Source organism: Lissotriton vulgaris, chromosome 1_1 (genome assembly GCF_964263255.1).
Source record: "Lissotriton vulgaris chromosome 1_1, aLisVul1.2, whole genome shotgun sequence".
Classification (NCBI taxonomy): domain Eukaryota; kingdom Metazoa; phylum Chordata; class Amphibia; order Caudata; family Salamandridae; genus Lissotriton; species Lissotriton vulgaris.
In genome coordinates, this window is record NC_141685.1 from 2,134,181,858 (window position 1) to 2,134,198,850 (window position 16,993).

The 16,993-nt window shown below is 46.3% G+C and overlaps 1 protein-coding gene and 1 pseudogene across 1 annotated transcript in view; one reads left to right on the top strand and one right to left on the bottom strand.

The window, feature by feature from the left end:
* The window catches only part of MYRFL (myelin regulatory factor like), a 1,005,707-nt gene that overhangs the window by 972,436 nt on the left and 16,278 nt on the right, over positions 1–16,993 (bottom strand). The gene's annotated exons all lie outside the window — the stretch shown is intronic.
* LOC147751712 (inhibitor of growth protein 2 pseudogene) lies at positions 13,744–15,454 on the top strand (annotated as a pseudogene).

Here is a 16,993-nt window from a genome sequence, read left to right on the forward strand (position 1 = left end):
GCTATGTAACGCATACAATTAGTAAACTTGTACAAGGCAAATGGTAATGTGGATAATCCTTGGATAAGCCACGTTGCAGCAGTTGCTTCAGCTACAGAGAACGATAAAGATTCCAACCTCTCAATGTGTAACATGGAAAATGAAGCATCACGCATTGAAAGCATGCGTTGTTTGTCAGTTAAATTAAAAGGGGCAAAAAGAGAGGAAACGTTCATGTAACTCCAAGGCACTCGACCAGCCTTAAGCGTCTGCAGGGTCCATGCAAATTGCATAATAGAACGCAATTGATTTTGACCATGGTACAAAACAGACACTTCATCATGTACAATGTCAACAACAGAAGATACAATATTATTCAACGTATAAATGCGGGAAGAAAGCATGTTAATACTGTTATCGACAACTGCAAGCACCTTTTCTAAATTAGCTTGATCTATTGCCCTCAGGCGCTTAGCAGCCTCAACCTGTGAAGTTTTCCAGATTTCATTGTAAATTGCATAAATCCATCTTTTAGATCTACCATTAGCCGGTCCCTTTATGAAATCATTTAAATCCATATCATCAGTCAGCTTGGAAAGATGTAATTTAACAGCAGCTAATGTAGAATGTTGTAGCCAATTCTGACACAATTTGCCAACTGAATAAGTGGTGACAGTATGGTCAGTATCAAAACGTGGATCAGGCCTGACTTGTGTAAAACCTTCAGTTAAACCCAAAAAGCGCCGTTGGCAAGAATCAGAGCTTCTGTGCCACATTAGCAAACCCTTCGGATCCAAACTGGATACATTGAAGAATGTATTGTGCATTAACGTTTGCAATTCTCGAGTGGAAAACTGTGTGAAATTATTCCAACTGGAATATTCTTCTAAATCAGGAATAGAAGGGGTATTACATTTTTTTGAAGTAGCCAATCCAAAGCATGTTGTCTGGAAAATGGTAGAATTTAAAAACAACATATGATTTGGGATGAGACATGCACGGTGTAAAGTCTCAGTGTCTTGTACCTGCCAACTTTTAGAACCCCAAACCGATTTAAGGTGAATGGTTTCCTTCCATAGCTCGTAGCCCTCTGCAGCTAATTTGTCTAGAAAGGACTTCGAATACAACAATTTAGTATCGGTAAGTCTAACTTTGGACATGGACTTTTTTGTCATCTTAAAATAAAAGGACTCATGACTTGATTGATTAAAGTCGGTAAAATAAGTGTACTTTTTAGAAAATGTACTGGAGCTGCCTTGTAATGGTGCTGGGCAATGTTCCCACTGTGTGTAATTTACAGTACCCCTTCTGGAACTTGTTTTATGCAGGAAATGGTTACCAAAATGTTGAAAGCAAAATAAATCACCATAATTAGCAGATTCTAAATACAAATCTTCAGCATCAAAGGCAGCATAATATTTCAAATCAGAAAACAATGATACTACGGCCTGAACATCCCAATCATCAGAACGTATGTTTTGTTTCACCACATCCCCCATGTTCACTCCGAGTACATTAGGGACATTAACAACTTCAGTTGGGCCATGAATTTGAAATTTAACTGCATCCCACACAATCCCATCAAAAACCGGCCAAGCAGTGATGTTTACAAAATTCAAGTCTCTCTTCAGTCTGTGTGCAGAATGGGACGAGGAAAGGGGGGCCAAAGTTCCATTAAGATGCTGAATGCATTTTCTCTCCTTGACATAGAGTCCATCGATCAGACGGAAAAAATAAAACACAAAACCAATTGACATACAAAGATATACTGAAAAAAGCACCAGCCAAATATACGTCCATGGAGGGACCAAAAAATGTTTTTTAAATAATGTGGCATAAGTTGCTAGACGTGAGGGTTTTTTCGAATTCTCTGAAACACAGTCAAATGAGAATCGGGATTCTGTGGTCAAACGTGTCTGTAAATCAGGCATCGACAAGTCAGCAGGATAGGCATAGTCTATGTCATCAATGTTATTAATGTGATAAGTATTTAATAACGGTTTGGAAATGGCAGGCATCTCGAGGGCCACTTCTTGTTCAGCATTAGAAGTTGTGGCCAACACAGAATTTCTCACAATCGAAGGACAGGACATAGTGTCATACTATGAAGAATCGGCCACCCTGTGTATCTTGACATTGTCAATTGAGATAAACCTGTTTTCCTTCGACCTGGAAGTGGTGGTAAAATGACTGTTCTTGTGCCCTTCACTCCAAGAACGGGAACAGGCGCTCGATAGGAAGGACCAAATTCTTTCTTGTTATCGATCTTCTCTCGAACCAGTTCTCCAACTTTGGGTAGCCAGCCAACTACCGGGATCTGCAACGCATCATCCGATGTGGAGGGCAAATGTTCCTTTGCAAGACTGTCTGGTCTTTTGTAGATCCTGTAAAACATTGCAATGTTCATCTACGTCAAAGGCCGTGGCTTGAGCCACGCAGTCTAGACTGTCGAGGTCAGGGACATACATCTTGATACCAAAGAGCATTTCGTAAAGGGTCCGCCCACCCAGAGACCTTCTAGGGAGATTGTTTAGAGCACGCTGCACGCCATTAAGGTGGGCTAACCAGTTTCTGCCAGTGCCTATAACTCGAGCTGTCAAAGATTGCTTTAAGTCATGGTTCATTCGCTCCACTACACTATTACCCTCAGGTATGTATATGAAAACTTGACTTGGACCACCAACGAAATCATAGCATCCTTAGAGGCGAAAGCCGGACCTTGATCCGAATAGAAGGTACCACAGGTAAAAATCCCTACAAAGACACGCAAATCTCTTATGACAGTCCGTGAATCAGCGCTGCGATGGGGCCATACCCACACAAAGCGTGTGCATGAATCAACTGCTACTAAGATGTATTTATAAGCAGTATCAGAAGAAAAAGGACCGCAGTGATCCAAATAAACGCAACCCAGTGGTTTATTAGATATGTACAACTGTGTCTGAGGCGGACGCGTAGCAGTCGAAGGCTTGATCTGCTGGCAAATGTCACATTGAAGGACATAATCTTGCGTCTGTTTGTACAGTCCTTGCCACCAGAACCTCTGCTGTAGCTGAGTTACAGTGGCTGAGACGCCCGCATGCGCAAACGCCACACTTTCATGCGCCGCTGTAATCAGAGTAGCTCTGCGATCCGAGTTGGGAATCAAACGTTCGCCAACATCAGGAATTTTCACATAAGGAACCTTATCGGGACTTAAGTGATATGTGCACTTCGAAGGGAACCCCGAAGGATATTTACCTCCCTTCTCAGTGGCAGCAACTGCCGCCAAAATGTCATCATCTATTTTACTTTTGGACTGTGTAACTGCTGCAACTAAATATTTTGATACTGCTGATTTCGCTGCCTCATCAGCAAGTGAGTTACCGACAGCGTGGACTCCTACACGCTGATGGCCGAGAGTATGAATCACAAACACAAGTGGCAACTGCTCTTTAAGCTCAGCCACTCGGACCCAGATCATCTTATGTTTTATTGTGCTACCCTTGGAATTACAAAAGTCATTCTGAATTACTAAAGGAGCCGGATGAACGAATTCATACTGTAAGTACTCCTGCGACCGTATTGAGGCGTCAAAAATAAACATGACATCCTGGGATGTCAAGGACGCAGCCCATTGAATCCACCGAGGCTGCAAAGCTTTAGAATTTGGTGCACTGGCTTTTGTGACTGCCTCCAAGGCAGGACACGGGGTAACAACCAACATGCGCTTTCCCTGCGACAGGGCACGTTCCTTAAGAATTGCCATCTACACAGCCGTCAAAACCTTCTCCACAGTGGAAAAGCGCAATTCAGCCAAAGTGTACAAGTGTGACTTGTAAGCAATAGGTACTGTGTCTCCTTCATTAAAAGTCAGGTACGTAAAACCCACCGTCCCAGGATAATTCTTATCACCAGGTTGGTCTGGTTATCACGAGTCAGTAAGAATTTAGAGGCGAGCAGATCAGCTTGCAAAGACTGCAGAATAGCTGAATGCTCAGGCAGCCAGCATGATTTGGAAAAAGATGGTTGTATCGAAGCATACAACGGCTTGATACGCTGGGCATATTTCGGAATCTATGTCCTCCCGAAATTCAAGAAGCCCAGTAAAGATTGTAATTTTTTCAGTGTTGTCGGAGCGCGCAGTTGTGTGCATTTCTCCAGGAAGTGAGGAGCCAATCCCTTTCCCTCATTGTTGAGCTCGTAGCCCAGAAACAACACTGTGTACTCTGCAATGTGCGATTTTGCAAAGTTGAATTCGTAACCTAAGTTGGCAAAGGTACAAACAATCCCGTTACCTCGACACAGATGCTCCCAAAGTTCGTCGTCTGTTAGATATAGGTCATCCACACACGAACAAGCATCCGGGTCGATTCTCTCCAAAAGAGAGACAATGCGGGCAGTGAAAATCCCAGGACTATTTTTATAGCCCATAGGCAAACAGCAAAAATGTTTTAGACACCGCTGCAAGTAAAGGAGGTCCACTGGGAACTTAGACCATCCAATCTATGGGCATAAAAACCATTGGAAGTGTCAAGCGTGGTTTTAAACCGCTTACGCACAAGACTATTCACTAGGGCAGAGCCGTGAGTATTCTGTACTGCACAGTTACGGCAATGCGAGTTTAAATGCCGGTAATCCAATATCAAACAATAGGAACCGTCTGGCTTGTTTACAGTAAAAAGAGGGTTATTCATCGGTGACACGTATGTATCAATTACACCTTGATATTCCAATTGTTCAAGGATAGCCGCGACGGAAGCCTTTGATTCACGCCGTATGGGATATTGAGGTTGAGGTTGTGGCTGAGACCGTAAAGGAATCTCATGGCATGGGGACAATTTATCCCAACCACATTGATTGCGGTAGACAGCCGGCGCTAGAGCCAGAGCCCACTCTTCTGCAAAATGCAGCGCATCCTCCTTCGAGACTGTGTTTGCGAAACTGGGGAGGATTACCTCCTCCCCTCGCGGAGCTGCAAGCACAAAAGGTGGGGGCCAGTCAGCCTCCGAAAGCAAAATGTCATATGTAGACGAAAGATTTTCCCAAAATACCTCTTTTATAGTTCGCTGTATGTCACCCTCGATTAACAGGACAATTTCAAAAAGTCTATCAGGGGGAGCAACTCTTGTATCAGCTATTTCAATCACAACATAAGTATCAGTCGCTGTCACCTTCAGTAGTGGACGGAGGGCCTCTCTCACTATGGTAATCTCCGCCGCGCTGTCCAGCAAGGTCAGAGCCCACGTCAGATTCCGAAGCCGCGTTCTCACTATCTGTGCCATACCGATGCGCTGTTAAGGCTGCGACTTTCTTCTTGGCAAACTGCGGTCTCGTAGGCGTAGAGCCTTCCGGCTTTTCTGCACCGCTCCCCGGCGGGGCTGGTCACGTCATTGTTGGCCACCCCGACCCCTGCCGCCCCCTCCACCACCAGTTGTCGGGCCGATGAGTCCTGAAAGGAACAAAGAGAGCGTTGGTCAGAAGCCTAAAATCGATCAGGAGTTTTAATCGTCGCGCGATCGCTCAAGTCATAAACACGTTCCGACTGCGCAGGTAACGGAGACGCAGGACGAGAAGCCTGGGTTTGTTGTTGTTGCTGTTGCTTTCCCTGTTTCTCTTTTTTAGGCCAATTTTGTTTCTTGGACTTGGGCTGAACTTCCATTTCCGAAGTTTGTCCCTGGGGCTGCTTTTTCTCCTTAACCGAAAAAGGCTTAAGACCCTGACTATTGCGACCCATGGTTTTATAAGCCGCCACAATAATTGTTGCTAACTGTCGGGGTTTCTCGGCATCGTGAAGCGCCGCCAACGCGTTAGCAACCTGAAAGTTCAGTGCATCCCCCTTGACATTAGCAAGGATCAGATCACAAACTACATCAAAAGTGCCACACAGGCGCATGCCCAATTCTACCGCAGACTCCGGTCCGTGATCATCTTGAACACGTTTAAGGACCGTAGACAGCACGGACATAGACGGGGTGCCGTAGTACTTAGCATAGACCGCTGCAAAAGTCTTACCCCGGGTCTCACAGTCAACAAGCTCAGGGGCCAAATCTTTCGGCAAACTAAGCGTAAGAATATGGTGCTTTTCACCAGGAGTCGTATTGGGAAATACAGCTTCCAGCTGGTCAAAGTTTTTAAAAAGCTGAAGAAGGAATAAAGCTCATCATCATTGACCACAGAATTCTGAGGGAAGTGCTTGGAACCTATTGCATTTTCTCCTGTGATAAGTATTAAAAAAACAAATGGTAAATGGAGAGTCATACAGGACCACAGATGAAAAACAAAGTGATTCAATTGTTTCCAATGGTACAGAATCCTGCAGAAATTCTGTTCCAGATTCCAACAGATACATAGTGGCATACAGTGATTGACTTATGCCAAGCGTTCTTCTCCATTCCTCTACATAAGGATAGTCAATTTCCTTTTATTTTGCAATTCCAAAATAAAGTAATTGTTTGATGTCGAATCGCACAGGGGTAAACTGAAAGTTCTTCCATTCTTTAGTCAGATCCTAAAGAAAGTTTGTAGATGCCATTTAACAGTCCAAGTGCAATACACAGATAGCCTTTTGGTGGCATCCAAGACAAAAGAAGCTTATAAACATGATGCAATTGCACTGTTGAATAATTTAGCTGACAAAAGTCACAAGGGTTCCTCCACAAAGAATCAGTACTGTAAGAAAGAATTGATTTATCTTCATCATCACATTGAGAAAGGGGCAAGGAAAGTGTAAAAAAAAATGTTTATGCAATAATGAAGATGAATCCTCCTACCACCCATAGGGATGTGAGGATGTTCCTGGGAATTTTTGGCTACTGTCATCAGTGGATTCCAAAGTTTTACTTGATTGCAAAGCCTTTAGAAAAGCTGACCCACACGGATATCAGACACCTGGTACAACTTGATGATGAATGTTTAGGGTATTTCGGGGAGTTGATGGAACAATTGTGTAATTCACCCATCCAGAGAGAGTTCCTCCTTCAGGGTGGAGGAGCATCGTTCATGCCTGCTGCGAGAGCGCAGCAGAAAACATAAATGAAATAGTCAAAGTCATTACTATTTTACCTTAAAGTGCCACTAGTCCAGCCCGAGTGCGAGAGTGGGCGTGTCCAATCCTTCTGGATGGCAGCAGGGATGACTCGCCTAAAGCTTAAAGTGCACATGTGGAATTGGGCAGCTGTCTTGCGACAGCCAGCCCAAAATATGCACTTCAGACCTCACCAATCCAAGCTATCTAAGCAGTCGTTCAGATTGCAGACACAGACACCTAAAAGGAGCGCTGGGTTTGCTCGCTTGAACCAATCCTGTCACTGCCCTTATGCTGATTACTGTTATAAACAGCTTGAGAACATCTCCAAGATTGGTTGATGTAAGGAAAGACAACCACCTATGAAACTGGATCAGGCTCTTGGCTCAGAAGTTGGCTGCTCTTGGAACACTTGATCAAAATGAGACACCAGATGGGACCGGTGGCAGACAGTATCAATAACCAACCCAGTAAGAGCTGCAGCAGGGAGCCTCCTTCAAAGAATGGTCATTTGGAAAGAGGGAGGGAACAGCCACTCTAGAGCTGCCAACAGTAGAACTGGGGAATTTACTTGGGAGTTTTGTCAGAGGATGCTCATACCCTGTGCAGTTAGCCACCCTAATCCACTGCGAGTCACATTCCATCTGACAGACGGACTCCAGCAAGGTCTCGCCTTTCCATTTAATGAAGGGCTCTGGGGCACTATTGGTAAGGGAGTGTGTGTGAGATGAGGCAGGGAAATGCGGCTGCCCGCGCTCACGCAGTGGGCCACCTAAAAGTGAAGCACCTTATATAGGCACACCAATACCCCTCTAGTCTTGGGACCCTGGGGAGGAGTCCCATAGCCCGCCGCGCGGGCCGTGTCATTTCCGGTGCATAGAGGGATGGGGGAAGGTACTTATACCTGCTCCTGCCTTTCGGGTGCCCTTTTTTCTGCCAGACACGTCGTTCTCCCGCCCCACCGCATACACCGCGTGTTGGCTGGGGAGCACGGTTAGCTAGGACTATTTAATGATTTTGTTTGTCTTGTAAGCAGAGTTACAGGGCGATCCGGAGACGGGAGGGTACAGAAGGGTACCTCTTCAGGAGCACAAGAGGGGTGCCAGTGCCAAATCCCAGGAGTCTTTATGTCAGGTACCTGGAAGAAAATCGTTGGTGCCCAGTTAGTCCTTAGGGCGGTTGTAAGCTTGAACAACCGGGGGCTGGCCTTGCAACGCTCCACCCTAAAAAGGGGCGTGAGTAAGATGGTGGACCAGTGGTCCGCGGGATCCAAGAGAGGGGGATCCCATCATAACTGGTAGCACAGATTGGATTGGCCACAGTGCAATTTGGCTCATCAGGCGGGCAGGGCAGTGTAGGTCAGCCAGCGCTGCCTACCCTTGGATCACCTGTAAGTTAACCCACCATGTTGCACACTGTTGTATGGAATAAAACTGCAGCAATCTTGTCCCACATAAAATTGTGTTGTGTAATTATTTATTCCATTGTGCCTGCTAACTTTGAAAAGGGTGGGGAGTGTTGCCTATATTGGCACTAGGTCCTGTGTACACTGAAGTGAGCCCCTGCGTCCTCCTTGAGCCAGAGCACAAATTACCTTGTCATGAGAAAGAAATTCTGGTAGTGGACCCTAAACCAGGTTAGAGTCACGGCGTTGGCTCAACATACCGTGATCCTGGGCAACAATTATTTAATCTCCCCTTTCCTAGGCAATGAATGCACAATAAAATGGCTCTTAATAGCTACATACCACTGACCGCTCTCATCGTTTCCCTGTAAAAACGCCTCTTTAAGTTCAAGTTTAAGGGCGCTTAGAGTACTCATGCGTTGTGTATGATAATCGCATGCAGTTTGTACAACAAAACTGCATGCATTAAGGCGTTTTCGGTTATGTTTAATCATGCACAAATTACGACTACATAACCACAGAGTACGAATTTTCTCAGAGGTGAAGAGTGCGCCTGAACAATAGTTCCGTTAATTGGTGCCTGCATTTTCCCCTGGCGCCCTGCCATCAGTTGTCTGTTAACTTTCTACATACACACTGCTCAAAAGCACGTGTACGTCAGCAGCACGACAAACTAACAGTAAAGGAGACGGTGCCAGCTTCATTATGATTAGCGTTGTTGGTGCTTCTTTTGGACTACAGAATTGATATTGCAGATTTGTTCAGATAGGTTACCAACAAAAAACTATTCACTTGGGGAAATTAAAACTACGTCGAACTTCTGTGCAACAGCAAAGAAACCAAGAGAGAGTAAAGAAACATACGTAAACTGGTGCTGTTAGATTTGGTAGCGGTTCTTTAACCTGGATTCGGTGAGGGATCCCCCTCAGGAGGGAAGCGGCATATTTTCAGAAGATTATGGTCATCTTGTGGATTATCTTTTAATTAGGAATGGGTGATTTGTGGTCACTCTGCTGCAGCAAATGTTCAGCTCCAGTAAACGTTCAGCTCCTAACGACGTCTAAACAAACTTACTTTATTTAATTATAGGTAATCACGTGATGAAATGTGGAATTGTCTTTGATCCGTGTAATGTTGGGGGCCCTGTGCCCTCATGCTAGAGAATGACTGACGCAGACACCAACAGCTACATAGTGCAACTGGCCCAGAGCACGTGCGCTCGGCCCCTTTTATTAAAGCTGTGTCACCTGACCAGTGACATCAGTGGTGGGTGGGTGTTCAGTGTGCTGGCTTACAGAGCACTAGACTGCTGACCGTGATTCTGGATTACTACATCCCTCCCAAACTTCGGGGAAAATGAAAACAAATGAGAGTCCAACCTGTGGAGAAAAAGTACAGTTCGCAAACCCCACGATAAAGTTCCACCTGTGGGAAAGAAAATGTATATACAAAATAACACTGGACTCCATACTTTGAAGTAAGTCTCTTTGGTGGATTGCAGGTCGCAGATGGTGTAGTTGCTGCATCCAGGACTCATGAGTCACTGTGGCATGGTTTGCCGTTGTTTGGCGGGTCCTATCTTCTGTCTGCGCCGCCTGGACGTTGTTCTTGGTCTTGCCTTTGCTTGGAACCACTGGTGACAGTTGGTAGTTAGATAGAAGGGTGACGTGATCCGAGTATTGTTTTCTTCTCGGTTCTCCTCTTCAGTCCTGGTCCTTGGTGATGTCTCTGGGCAGGCTTCAAAGTGTTTCTGGGCTGATGAAAGGAGTAGGTGCATACATCCCTCTCACTAGGATGCCCCTCTTCGCCGGTATTCCTCTCTCACAAGATGTCCGGGAGGACCTCTTTGCCAGGCTTCCACTGGACTGGTGTTGTGGGTCATGTTGCTCCACCATAGCCTTCGGGCCGTGAGCGGGGCGCTCCACGATCTTCACCGTTGTGTCCTAGTTCCACCTGAAGGTTACGCTGTTGACTCTTTTCTTGCACGCGAAGCTTCCTTCTCAGTGGGTCTTGCAGACGCACCGTCGTGGATCTGTCTCTCTTGCGGGACTTGCTGCCACCAGAGTCCCTTGAGGCCTTTGCTTCTTGGGCTGCCACGGGTTGGTGTGGAGTGGTCAGTTCCTCAGCCGGATGTGTGAGCACTCTCGCCATCCAATCTTCCGCTCAACCCCAAAGGTAGATTGTTGTCAAACAGTCCAAACTTGCCCTCTTCTGCGATTGCCACATTGATGGATGGCTTGTAGGTGGATGTCTTTGACTTGTGCCGCCGGTGTTCATGCCAGGCCTTGTTCTCCGCCATCTTCTCCTGATGTTTGTGTGAGTTGGCTGGTCACATCTCTTCTCTTCTTGTGATCTTCTAGTGGCACCGTGGCACTCACTACCCTTCTTCTCCTCCATTCCTTTCACGACGTGGTCTGTCCCATTTCTTTTCTTCAACCACCCAGGCCATCTCCGTGTGGCGTGCACTCCACGCGAATCTCCCTGGTTGCGTCCTACCCTTAGGACACGCCTTCTCTTCTTCCGATGGCCAAACCAGGCATCGCACCTTTCTTCCTGTCGCTCCTTCTTTACTTCGGGTCGGTATCATCAGACCTCTTCTGGGTCCCGTCCATGGACCTCTTCTTGATCTATTCAGTTACTATGCCTTTGGTCTTCTGGCATGTCTTCGCAGCCGTGATGTTCTGACTGTCATCTTCTCCTTTTCTTTCGGGGTGACCAACTGACTGGTCATCTTCTCCTTTTCTTTCCGGGCGACCAACTGACTGGTCATCTTCTCCTTTTCTTTCCGGGTGACCAACTGACTGGTCATCTTCTCCTTTTCTTTCCGGGTGACCAACTGACTGGTCATCTTCTCCTTTTCTTCCCGGGCGACCAACTGACTGGTCATCTTCTCCTTTTCTTTCCGGCGACCAACTGACTGGTCCGCATCTGGCGGTGACTTTCTGGCGAGTCATCTTCGCTATGACCTACTGACAGGTTTCCGATGACGCGATCCCTGCGTCACTCAGTCGTGGTGGCATGGAGTTCCTTCACTCCTTGCGCGGTCCTGTGCAATGCTGTTCGGTCCTGAGGTGTGGAGTTCCTTCACTCCTTGCGCGTTCTGCGCAGTGTTGTTCTGTGGCGTTGGCGTGTCGCTGTGCAGCGTCCCTGGTGCTCCTGATCCCTGGCGCAGTGCTGCGCTTCCTTGGCGTGTGGGTTTCCTTCACTTCTGGCGCGTCCTTGCGCCTCGTGGCGTGTTCTGGGTCACTGTGCTGGGATTCCTTGCTTGTGGTTGACGTTTCCGACTCTCCCTCGACGTCCAGCGTGAGGTTGTCTGCTTCTGCGATGAACACCTGTGGCCACAGGCGTCACTTCTGCAGTGGTGAAGGGTCTCCGTCTCCGTTGCTGCAAGCTTTCTTTACCTTTGTAGTCTTTCACTTGTTGTGTCTTGTGCTTGTTTGCTTCTTTGTGCACTGCTGTGCTTCAGTGGAGGTGCCTTGGTTTGCTTGTTGTGAGTCACAGCAGCCTGGGACTGTCTCTACCTGATTGCCCCTGAGTGCGTTATTTCCTTGTTCCAGGCCTCAGTTCTGTGGTGGGTTCCTTTACTGTAGGGGCGCAGTTGAGCGAATTGGTCACTAGATGGCAGTGCAGCGTTTTTCCTGTTTGTTGCCGGTGCGGGGCCTCGGCGCTGCTGAACACCAAGTAGCAGAGCCTCTCCTCTCGGTGAGTTAAACTTTAATGGTGTTGTCGCTGGGGGTGGGTGAGCGCATGATGGTACCGGCCCCCTCTGTTAGCAGCCAGGTATCTTGGGTTCTCCTGGCATTACGGCAACACTTTTGTTCCGACGTCCGCTTTGGGCAGTTCCATCTTGGCAAACACCTATGCAGCGCTGCGGGGGAAAGGGGCTGGTGCTGCTCCTACCAGCCTCGGGCCATGTGCAGTCCTCTTTCCTTGTTGTCCTCACCCCCACCGCGGCAGCCTTCAGCAGTTCACACGCTGCTGGGGTGAGGATCTGTATTCTTTTCCACCCTTGGTGTTGGTGCAAAGGAAGTCGGCTCAGTGTAATCGCGGGTGGGCTCCGCTTCAGTGTGTCTCCTTATCACTCTCCCCTGCCGCCGCTGCCTCTTACAGTCTCTCGGCTGCGCGGAGGGGGGGGGGGGGTGCTCGCTGGCGGCTCACAGGTCGCAGTCTTCTCTCCTGCTTGCCGGGTCAGTGTAGGGGTGCTGGCGCTGCTTCGGCCATTCGCGGGTGGGCTCCGCTTCATGATTTAGGCGCCTGGCAGCTCCCCTCACGCTGCGGGCGCATTCCGGTAGTCTTTCACCACTCCGCCGCACTTCACACACACGGCGGGGGGAGGGGCACTGCAGGCAGGCCGCGGGTGGGCTCCGCGAGCCTGGCTTTGTTAAAGTTTATTCACCCTCACGACGGGGGACAGTCGGCATCACAGGCAGGCCGCGGGTGGGCTCCGCTGGTCCTGCTGTAGTCAGTTTACTTTCCGGGCACCATGGCCATGCGGGTAGGCTCCGCTGTCAGCCTACAGCACCTCGCAGCACTCCACACGCTGCAGGCGTTTTCCTTCACCCCGCCGCCGCATTTATCACACGCTGCGCGGCGGGGACACTGCAGGCAGGCCGCGGGTGGGCTCCGCTGGCGCTGCTTTATTTTAAAATTAACGTGGCTGCAAGTTTGGTTCTTTAGTCCATACTCAAGAACATGGTGGAGTCATGAGCCCACTGGCCTACCTGTCAGCTTTGTTAGATCCAGAAGCAGTAATTCTTCCTGGTTATCTGAAAGCAGTTCCAGTTTTTTGCATTGCAATTGAGCAAAGTGAAGGAATTGTGAAGGGACATACATTAATTGAGTTTGTTCCTCATTGAGTTGAGACTCTGCTGACAGTACACAGACGAACAGTCGTCTGACCGATGTGAACAAGTCATACTGGCAGCTGAGAATATCTCGATTAAAAGGTATAATCTCTTAAATCTGCACCACTGCTTCCTTTTTCGGATAATCGTGAAGATAAAGACAGGAGTCATAATGTTGATGATGAAGATGATGAACTAGAGCATGACTCATCAGTGTCACAGAGGTATTTACCAAACCAAAACCAGATATATATAGAAATTCCTCTTGAATTGGCTGAGCTAATTCTGTTTGCAGGTGGTTTTGTCTGACACACCATTGCCGAGCACTGAAGTCTGCTTATGTAGTTTGTTCAATTTCTGAAGTTCTTGAAGCATCATACATGCGAAATACTATTTCAGCTGAAGTGGCAGAGTTGATTGCACTGACAACAGCTTGTTGCCTTGCAGAAGATTTGAAAGCACTGACCTATACAGACAGCAAATATGACTTTGTAGATGCGCAGAAAGCATCAGACTGGTAGTGGCGGAGAGAATCCCCGGTACCGGGAAAGGCAACGTTTAGAAGCAGAGGAAGGCTGCAAGTCCCCCTAGCAAGATGACGATTCCCGGTCCATCGCCGGGGTTTTAGTCTGTCCCTGCCCCGTGTTAGGATGCTGGGACCTCAGCAAGGCTCCCCCGGGGGTGGCGGTGGCAGCAGCCCAGTTGGCGTAGAAGAAGATCGCACCATACTTGCTTCGTACGTGGAGCAATATCTGGACTGCGTCGAGTCGATGCCTCTTGAGATTCAGTGCAGCGTCTCCCTGCTGCGGGAGATAGACACGCGTTACCGAGAAGTTTTAAATGAAATTGACGAGGTCTATGAGCAGCTTGTGAATGAAAGCGACCCTAATCAGAAAAAACGTTTACAGCAGCATCTCCAACGAGCACTAATTAGCAGCCAAGAACTGGGAGATGAAAAGCTTCACATAGTGACTCAAATGCTGGAGCTGGTTGAGAACCATGTCCGACAAATGGATGCCCATTGCCAGTATTTTCAGGAACCACCAGAAAACGAAAAGCCTATAGAGAAGGCTAAGCTGGAATCCAGCCACACTGAACGATCTTCCAGAAGAGCACGCCGGCAAAGGAACAGTGAGGGCAGAGACTTGAGCCACATGGGCAATGGGACTGATGAAGGTGAGGAGCCGCCACCGAAAGAAAAGAAATCCAAATCTACTAAGAAGAAGAAGCGGTCCAAGCCCAAACCGGAACGTGTTGCATCTCCCGTTGAATATGCTATAGATCCCAATGAACCTACTTACTGCTTATGCAAGCAGGTGTCTTATGGTGAGATGATAGGATGCGACAATGAACAGTGCTTAATTGAATGGTTTCATTTTTCATGCGTTGGATTGACTTACAAACCGGAGGGAAAATGGTACTGTCCTAAATGTAGAGGCGATAATGAAAAGACCATGGACAAATGTTCTGAAAAATTGAAAAAGGATAGACGGTCAAGGTAGTATTTGATTGTCTTAGTCTTTTCCTTTTGTAAATTTCAGAAGATGTTTTTAAAAAACCTGCATAGGACTATGCAAAAACTTTAAACGTATATCCTCATTTTTCCTTTGCTGAAGTCCAATCGCTGAGATAGAGGTGCTTTACAACATTACACTTGTAGCAGTTAACGGCAGTGTAACATTTCTTTGAACCCGTGCCCTACTTTACCCGTTCACTTATTTACGTATATTTGCAGGCAGATGGTGTTTTTCTTTTTCTCCATGTTACAAAAGAATGGTTAATTGCTTTAGGCAGAAGCTTTGCGCTTTATATGAAATGTTAAAGGTGTTTTGATTTATTTTTTTTAAAAACATTTATTTTACTTTGAATTGGGGTAGAGGGAATATTAGACATAGGATAGCCTTTTCTAATAAACCCTCCAACCCCGCCAATTAGTGGTTGCCATACTACGCTTTTGTAGTCAAAATCCATTGGCTATGCAGCAATATGGGATAACCTAAACTTGGCCACTATAGTAAGAAATAAGCTCTGACTCCAAATGTATTCTAGTGACATAGGAAGAAAGTGGGGGGAAATTCGTCCGAAGCAATAGGGAGGTTTATACGTTTTTGTACACCATGTAAGTATTTTCAGAATTAGATAGCTAGTGTGATCATTTAGGCCGTGAAACCTTTTCAGATGTGTCCGTATTTTGTGTTCTAATAGAATAAATATTTAAGACTTTGTAGTGGTCCGTGACTCTGGACAGTTATGGTCACAAAGATGTTTTATGACATCCTCGGGGACTCCCATTAGGAATAGTTCCTATATACTTAATTTGTTGGACAAAATACAACAGCCAAAAGATGCTGCAGTGGCTGTGTGCTGCCTATAAGACTGGAAGAGATATGGTTAGGCTTGGAAATAAATATGCTGACCAGATGGCGAGGTATTGTCCACCTGAGAACAAAACTGTGAAATCAAACAAACTGCCCAAAGTATGAACATCCACTAGTTTGAAATGGCCTGACATGCTTCCTCTTGTCCCGATGAGTATTAGAAGCACCCCAGATGAAAAGACTGGTCTCTCGCCCAAAGGTGTGCTAATGGTCAAGGAAATTAGATTGACTTATATTCCTTCACCAACATGTGATTTAATAACTAATGGCATCATTCTAGGCTACTGCAAACGTGTGGTTGGTATTATGAAATCTGTTTCTCATCAGGTAAATTTGGCAACACCATTCACAAAAGAAATACCCCATGAGCCCTGCAGATTGGGTTCTTATAAATAAGCATGAATGGTTTAGAAGAGCGCTTGAGAGGCCAATTTAAAGTCATACTTGTGACTATCACTGCTGTGAAGTGTGCCTGAGTCCAGCAGAGGATCCACTCTGCTCACATGAGAAGAGTGTAAGCTATGAATAAAGAAGTGGTGACAACAACCACTGATTCACAGAGTGAAGTTTGAGTTTGCAGTGTGGATCAAATGGGTAATGAAGATATTTTGGAAAAAGTGAAGTTGGAGAAGTTGCAGCTGAAAAGAGTGAATATATAGGTGAAGGCACCAGTAGCAGTGGCAAGTTTCAAATTGAGTGTTAGAGCAAAGAGTTGTTGCAAAGTTAGCAGCAAGAAGAAATAGTCTTGGATCCAACCAGTGAAAGACTCCAGTTGCAAATTTGAGTCTCGAGAACCCCCAAAGTGAGAAAGCAGTTCACAGTGACACAAGTTGCTGATGATGATCAAACTAGAAGTTTATCAGTGAGTGGAGAAGATTAAGCAGTAGTCACAAGTAAAGATGCAAGAGTCGAGACATCAGAGATAGTAAAGAGAACCTGTAAAAAAAAGCGCTGGCAGAAGACTAAAATCAAAGGAGATCTTAAATTGATTGAAATTGATTCAGAGAATAGTGAAAGTGAGTCACCAGCTACTAAAAGACCAGCAAGATGAGAATTCTAAACATGAAGGATGCTTCACCTGAATGGGTGTATCTAGCTTCTGTGTCTGAAAAAGAAAAAGAATCAGATACAGAGATCTGCAGTCCAATGAACAGTTGGCAATTCATTTTTGGAAACGAACTAGAAGAAAAGCCACCTAGAACATTGAGTGAAAGGACAGACAGTGGTTAAATCAGTTTTAACTTTCCAAAAGAATCCAGATGAAGAAAAGAGTTTCGAGAATATGAACTGCATCAACTGAACCAAGAGAGCTGCTAAAAAAAGTAATAACAAAAAAACTTTTTAAAGTCTATTTTGTTTTTGAATTTTTGACTATTACTTT